The 8415-nt window shown below is 35.0% G+C and overlaps 1 pseudogene; it reads left to right on the top strand.

Moving 5' to 3' along the window:
• Positions 1-8415, top strand: part of LOC113455443 — a 36363-nt pseudogene that overhangs the window by 24042 nt on the left and 3906 nt on the right.

The raw sequence follows: 8415 nt of genomic DNA, 5'->3' as shown, positions 1-8415 counted from the left end.
CCCTCCCTCTCTCTCTCTCTCTCTCTCTCTGCTTGTAGAGGCAAGCTTCCAAATAAATGACACACATGAAGGTTTATTCTTTTTATAAATTACATTTTGCTTCAGGGCTTTTTTATCTTTATTGTGAATTTTTTTCTTTACTTCTTCCTCTGTGACTTGTTGTGTACTTAGGTAGCTGGTTCCTGGTTCTCTCTCTCTCTCTCTCTCTCTCTCTCTCTCTCTCTCTCTCTCTCTCTCCTTGTTCCTTTTTTCTTCCCATATTTCTCCTGTCATTTGTTCTCTTTGCCTTCTAAGCACTCTTATTCTTCCTGCCTAGCTATTTGCTGTTTTCTGTTTTATTAGGCCTCTCAGGTATTTTAGACAGGCACAGTATCACAGCTTTACAGAGTTAAACAAATGTAACACGAAAGAATACAACACATCTTTGCATCATTGAAGCATATGTTCCACAGCATAAAAAAATAAAACATCTTTAAATATTCCACAGCCTTTTCCTTCTTTTTGTCTAAATCAAAATGAAATATTTTAACTTTAACTTACTTAAACTATGTACAACAAAAGCACTTACCAAGTACAAATTGGACTTACATTTCTATATAGCAATTTCAGAGAAAACACTCCATTATCCATCCCATCTTAGTGACCCCAAAGTTTGATACTTAACTTACTTTCTGTCTGTCTGTCTGTCTGTCTCTCTCTCTCTCTCTCTCTCTCTCTCTCTCTCTCTCTCTCTCTTTCTCTCTCTTTCTTTGAGACAGGGTTTCTCTGTGGCTTTGGAGCTTGTCCTGGAACTAGCTCTTACAGTCCAGACTGGTCTCGAACTCACAGAGATCTGCCTGCCTCTGCCTTCCAAGTGCTGGTATTAAAGGTGTGGGCAACCACCACCCAACTACTTAACTTACTTTCTATCAAAGCTATGGGAAACTGAAACTCTAATTATTTAGTGTTTAACTCCATCCAAAACCTGAAATGGAATTAATATTCCATAACAACAGAGACACTGAGCTACCTGTACCATCACCCAAAGTTCTTTTACAATATTGAACTACCCATTTTCAGCATAAAGGAAGGCTTTTCTCAAAGTGGGAAATTTGAAGGACTATTCTACCTTGCAATGGCAAAGTTCATCAGTCACTTTCCTTTGTGTCCTGTAGAATGTCTTTGCTGATAGTGATCACTTGTCAAGATTTTGGAAGTCTTCCTTGATCAAATCTGACCAATGTCATTCCTTAAGAAATCCACAGCATTTACTCTTCTGTGGAAACAAAACCTCTTCTCAAAAATATTTTTTATTTCCATTAACAGATACATTTGAAATATATTTCAAAGTTAAGATAACTTGACAATAAAAGAGTAAATCATTTAGCAAAATGAGGTACAGATGAATTGCAAAAGGCTGAGAGATACATAAGGAAATGCTCATCATGCATAGCTATCAGAGAGATGCACATCAAAACAGCTCTGAGATTCGATCTACACATGTCTGGATGGCCAAGAACAAAAGCACTGATGACAGCTTAAGCTGTAGAGGATATGGGGTAAGGGCTACACTCCTCTATTGGTGGTCTTCTAAACTTGTGAGGCTGCTTTGGAAATTAGTATGGTGATTTCTCACAAAAATAGGAAACAATTTACCCCAAGACCCAACAATACTGCTGTTGGGTATATACCGTAATGACATCCAATCATACCACAAAAACGTGCTCAACTATGTTTATAGCAGCATTATTTGTAATAGCCAGAACCTGGCAACAACCTATGGTGTGGGAAGTTCTTTTGTATATGTGTTGCTTTTATTACTTAATGAATAAAGAAGCTGTTTTGGACAGTGGCTTAACAAAATATAGCTAGGTAGGAAAACTCAACTAAATGCTGTGAGAAAGAAGGTGGAGTCAGAAAGACACCATAGAGCCACCAGAGGAAAAAGATACAAGCTACCAGCCACAACTTTGCTGGTAGGCCACTAGCTTCATGGTAAAATATAAAATAATAAAAACAGGTTAATTTAATAGATAAGAATGAGCTAAAAATACACTTAAGCTATTGGCCAAACAGTATTGCAAATAATATCACTTCTCAGTGTTATTTTGGTGCTGAGCATCTAGGAACCAATGAAATGCCTCCAACAACAAACCCAGATGCCCCTCAACTAAAGAATGGATAAAGAAAATGTGGTACAGTTATACAATGGAGTACTACACAAAGATAAAAAATAATGACATCTTGAAATTTGTAGGCAATTGATGTATCTACCCACATCAAGAAAGACAAATACAATTTGTACTTAGTCATAAGTGTCTTTTAGTCATAAAGTAAAGAAAATCTAGCCTAGAAGCTACAATACCAGAGAAACTAGACAACAGAAGACCCTACGAAAGATATACATGTTTATATATAACCATGTATATCTTTCTCATATATATATGACGGTGAAGAAGGCATAATTTCTGACTAAATCAGCAGTCAAATGAAAAGGTAGAAGAAGGGGGAGGGAGAGAGTGGAGTGGAGAAAAATGTAAAGCTCATTAAAAACCATAGTAACAAAAATATAATCCAAAGTACTTGAATTGGTTCATTTTACAGTGCTGTTTATAATCCCATGTCTTCTACCAGCTGCCTCTTGTCCATCACTCATCAAAAAGTTCAAAATCAATCCAATACTATTCAGAATCCTGACTCCCTGGATATTTCTCATCTTTACATGCTTTTTTAAAAATTTCTATCAGTGTTGCTGTCTTTTTAAAAGACTTTACTATTTTCTAAATTTATTTCTTTCTATAAATGCCTATACCTATTTTCTTTCCTTTCTTAAGCCTATGCAAATTATAGAATACATTGGAAACTGTTTTACATATTTTTTTCAATCTGAACCTGTTTAACTGAATATCATTTAGCTTTTTTTTTTCACAACAAAAGTCTTTAAATTGCCAAGCATCATTTACTTCCCCTATTAACTTTGGCTGCAGGCTCCTGCTTCTCTGTTCACGAAAACCAAGCTCTAAGCTTGCAGCCAGGTAGAAATTGTGTTTCAGGAATTATATTCTACCTTTATATCACTGGGAATCTGATTTTTGTTCTTCTGTAGCCATTTATTTATTTATTTATTTATTTATTATTTGGTTAGAATTTTTATGTACCGACTGCTCAAGGACTTCTGTAATGCAGAAACTCTTAAAGGAGCCATGAATTTTGATCCCCACATTGGGTACCAAAATGTATTCAGTTGATTCTGTCTTTCTGGGAACAAGACACCCAGCTTCCAAATAAAACACAGAGCTTTATTATTATTTAAAAATCTCTGGCCTTAACTTCTCTTGTTTCTAGCCATTTTTTTAAACATAAGTTATTCCATCTACCTTTTGCATCTAGCTTTTTGTCTTTTTCTATTCTCTATACCTTTCTTTACTTCTTACTCTCTAGCTTGTTGTGTAGCTGGATGTCTGGCCCCTGGTGTCCCATCTTTTTCTTGTTCCTCCTTCCTTTTTTTCTCCCAGATTTCTCCTCACTTTTATTCTCTCGGCCTTCCAGACTTTCATATCTTTTCCTGATAAGCTATCGGCTGTTCATCCCTTTGTTAGCAAAATCAGGTGCTTAAGACAGGGAAAGCATTGGAGCTTCACCAGAGTTAAAAAATGCAACATAAAGGAATGCAACAGATCTTTGCATCATTGAATTATCTACAGCATGATAAGCTAATGGCTGTTCATCTCTTTGTTAGCAAAATCTGGTGCTTAAGACAGGCAAAGCACTGGAGCTTCACCAGAGTTAAAAAATGAAACATAAAGGAATGCAACAGATCTTTGCATCATTGAAAGAAATTATCTACAGCATAAGTAAATATAACATGTCTTAAAATAATAAATTTTGCAATACCCTACCTGAGTTGCATTTTGAGACCACATTATGTTGAGATACCTAAGCAATGAGACATCTTCCATGGAGATCAAGCTATCTACAGAGATTGAAGGTAATCAAAGAGAGAGATGTATGAGAGTTACATGGATAGGGATATCTCAGTCCTTTGAAATTGAAGTTGCATGCATCTGAGATAGAGCTTCAGGATTTGATGTTTGTTCTGTGGTGCTTCAGTCTTGCCTTGGTCCAATCTTCCCTCACTATATTTCCATTTTTCCCTTTTGGAATGTGAATGGTACTCTGCCATTGTATGTTAGAAAGATGTAACACATTTTTTTCTTTTAGAAGATGTCACTATCAAGCGATTGTCTTCAGTTTCACAAAAGACTTTGGGCATTTAAACTTTGTAGGGGCTTTTGCCGACTATAAAGATCATTGAAGTGACTAAAGCATATTCTTCATGGATGACCTTGAGCCTTTAATGACTTGGGTCAAAATGTTGTTGAATAAATTAAAAACCTCCCCAAACAGGAAGATGCATTTGAGCATGTATCATTTCTCAGGGACTTTCTGCTGATTGCTTGTGAAATCATTAGAAGGAGGAGACTTTCTGGATGAAATTCCTCATGGGGAATGTGATATGAGTCTCTATTGCCTCAATCTATTTCCCGTTCTTTGTGTACTGTGTTATGTTTGATATTAATCAGTAAGTTTCTTTCTTGTGCTGTCATGCCTTCACCACCATTATAGTAGTGTTACATAAAAGTCAGTATAAATAATACAGAATAATATTATTCTGTGATAAGGCAGTTTAGTAACCTTCTGTTTGAATCTTCTTGTTTGTATTTTTTTGGAGACAATATTTATCCATGTAGCCCTAGCTGTACTGAAAAATAGATCTGCACACCACTCTGGCCTCAGTCTCAGCTCCTCTGACTGTATCCCAAGTGCTGTGACTAAAGGTGGGCTAACATTTTTTTCTTTTACTTTCATATTACTGATTGAAGATTTTGTCTCTGTCAAACATATGCTATTATACTGAGATTCCCCCTTATCTTGAATGTAAAATTTGGAAGAAGGTATCATTTTGTTTCCCCAAATGGCATGTATTTATGACAATAATGCCTTAGCCTTCTGATTCATTGGATTGCAGGTGCATCACCTTCTTTCTGCCTGTAATTGAAAATCAAAAAAAAAGTACTGACAATTGAGCCCACCTATATGCAAGCTAGCGACTTCTCCTTAGTTTGTGCCCTCTCCTACCCTGTGTTGATTACTTGTGATAACATTTATATTGCTAAGGTTTTCATGCCTCAATTTTTAACTTTAAAAATATACAGTGCCTTTAATAAAATTTTATTAATGTTAGAATTTAAATTGGCACACTTCAGGTTTTTGGAAGATGAATACAAGCCTGGACTGAATGCACAGTTCTGTATAGGAACTTCACCAAACACCTCTGTTTTTTTTCTATGGTTTTTGTTTGCTCTTTTAGTGTGTTTTTTTTTTTTTTTGGCTGATTTATACATAGATAATAGGTTCTTAATATGTAATTCTGACTGTCCTAGAAATGATTGAATAGACTTCTCAGGCATTCAATTCAGAGGTCTCTGCCTTCTGAGTCCTGGAATTCGAGGCATGATCCAATGTACTCAGTTTACCCATTTTGTTGCTTGTTTTTGTAGGCACTTATTAGTTGTTCATACAAATTTTTCCTACGTGTCCTCTGTACTGCTGATCTGTTTACTTGTCTCTCCATGTTTGTTTATAGGCATTTCTCTTGCAGGTGATATCCCATTCAAGGGCTAAAAAAAAATAATAGTGGTGAACCTCCTATTTAGCTGCTTTCAAAAGTTACTTGGTAACTAAATCATAATGTCTATGATATGGAATAATTGTGGGGAAGTCCCAGAATTATGTGAGTATACTGTCAAAGAATTATATATTTACAATGTTGTTATCATGCTTTCTATTGTACATATGCACTGAAAATTTTAGAATGCAGTGACCTTTGATGATGTGCATATTGATTTCACTTGGGAAGAATGGACTTTGCTGCATCCTTTCCAGAAGAATCTCTACGAAGATGTTATGTTGGAGACCTACAGGAACCTCACTACTATAGGTAAGACTGAATTTTCTTTTATGTTTCAAATAAGGGGACAACTGTTCATTGGTTAATGATGCTCTTTTGTAATATGATTGAAAAAGAAGAATGGGGTGAATAAATCAGGCATGGTTCTAAGGTTCAGAGAAGATAGCAACTAACATTTTGCATAATTTTGAATATTACATATATTTTCTGATACTATATTTTAGGATACAGTTGGGAAGACCATAATATTGAAAAGCATTCTCCATGGTCTAGAAGATATGAAAGGTAATTTTCATGTGCAAGCTAATACAAATGTTCCTCTATAGAAACTGTGGTATGTAATGGAAGTTTTAAACAAAAACAACATAATAAATAATACTTTATATGAGTGCATGAATGATAATTATATTGTCATAAAACCATGTAACTCAGTTTCAGCTGGATGAATTGCATTTGAAAGCCACACTTTTAAGAAAGAAGCTAAGGAAACTGTCTTAACAGATATCACCAATTTAGTCATATCATCATGAGATCTATGCTGTAAAATTGTCAATCAATTTCTTCCATACCACTCATATTACAAAAATTATAAACACTGAAGTGGTGATAAGTATGTCTCCAAGACTTTCTAACATGCAAATTGTCCATGTTGAAGCTTGTGTGATTTATATACTTGATGTGATTATGCTGTTTATTGAGGGTACAATTAGAGTCAAGAATGAAGGGGCAGTTATGGAGAAACCTTAATCTCTGTACCACAAGTCTATGATGACAGAGGATCAAACCATGTGACATTAATTATCCTTGACTAGGTATATCATATGTCATGCTGAATACAAGCCTTAATGAGCATAGGGATATGGAAAGACATATTATACTTCTCAGAACAATTAGAAGACATATAGCAGTCCCTATGTTAAGAATGCTTATGGAATATCAGTCAAGTATTCAAGTAATTGACTCTTTCAACATTAATACATCAAAAAATGCACATTACAGAAAATCCCCATGATTAACAGACATAAGTAATACTTCTGTTTGTCCTAGCTCACTTACCAAATGTAATCTCTTTAATAGTATAGGGAAATTGATAAATGCAATAAGGATATTAAAGATCTGAGCTTTTCCAATTCTCTTTAAATATGTGGAAAATTTTGTATAAAAATAATTATATAAATGTGGCTCATGTAATAATGGACTTTATTATCAAAGGTATCTTGAAAGTTGTAAAATATCCTTAGTAAATGGAAACAGCATGAGTATAAACACAGTGATAAAACCTTAAGATCTAATTCCTTTTTAAATGTGGAACAAATTTAAAAATTATTTGATATAGTTATAAAGATTTAACAGTGTATTAAATGTGTAACACTTTTTCATTTGCCATTCTTGCAGGCACGAAAAAAGTCAAACTGGAGGGAAATCTTATGTATACCCTCAAAGTATTAAAGCCATTGCATATGACAGTCATCTTCAAAGGCAGAAAAGAACACATACTGAAGAGAAATCCTATGAATGTAATCAGTGTGGTAAAACCTTTGCACGTCACAGTCATCTTCAAATGCATAAAAGAACACATACTGGAGAAAAACCTTATGAATGTACTCAGTGTGGTAAAGCCTTTGCATGTATCAGTACTCTTCATAGACATATAAGAACCCATACTGGAGAGAAGCCCTATGAATGTAATCAGTGTGGTAAAACCTTTTCCCGTAATAGTAATCTTGAAATACATAAAAGAATACATACTGGAGAGAAACCCTTTGAATGTACTCAGTGTGGTAAAGTCTTTGTATGTTATAATAGTCTCCGAATACATGAAAGAATGCATACTGGAGAGAAACCCTATGACTGTAATCAGTGTGGTAAAGCCTTTGCAAGGCACAGTCATCTTCAAATGCATAAAAGAACACATACTGGAGAGAAACCTTATGAATGTACTCAGTGTGGTAAAGCCTTTGCGTATATCAGTACTTTTCATACCCATATAAGAACCCATACTGGAGAGAAACCCTACAAATGCAATCAGTGTGGTAAAGCGTTTGCCAGTCACCGAAATCTTGAAATACATAAAAGAATACATACTGGAGAGAAACCCTATGAATGTAATCAGTGTGGTAAGGCTTTTGCACGTCCTTGTCGTCTTCAATTGCATAAAAGAATACATACTGGAGAGAAACCCTATGAATGTAATCAGTGTGGTAAAGCCTTTGTATGTTACAATAGTCTCCAAATACATGAAAGAACACATACTGGAGAGAAACCCTATGAATGTGATCAGTGTGGTAAAGCCTTTGCATGTCACAGTCATCTTCAAATTCATAAAAGAACACATACTGGAGAAAAACCGTATGAATGTACTCAGTGTGGCAGAGCCTTTTCAGGTATCAGTACTCTCCATAGACATATAAGAACACATACTGGAGAGAAACCCTATGAATGTAATCAGTGTGGTAAAGCCTTTG

This window comes from Microtus ochrogaster (genome assembly GCF_000317375.1).
Source record: "Microtus ochrogaster isolate Prairie Vole_2 chromosome 14 unlocalized genomic scaffold, MicOch1.0 chr14_random_3, whole genome shotgun sequence".
NCBI classification, from domain to species: Eukaryota; Metazoa; Chordata; class Mammalia; order Rodentia; family Cricetidae; genus Microtus; species Microtus ochrogaster.
The sequence above is the reverse complement of the archived record's forward strand: the minus strand, read 5'-3'. Positions and strand labels throughout refer to the sequence as shown.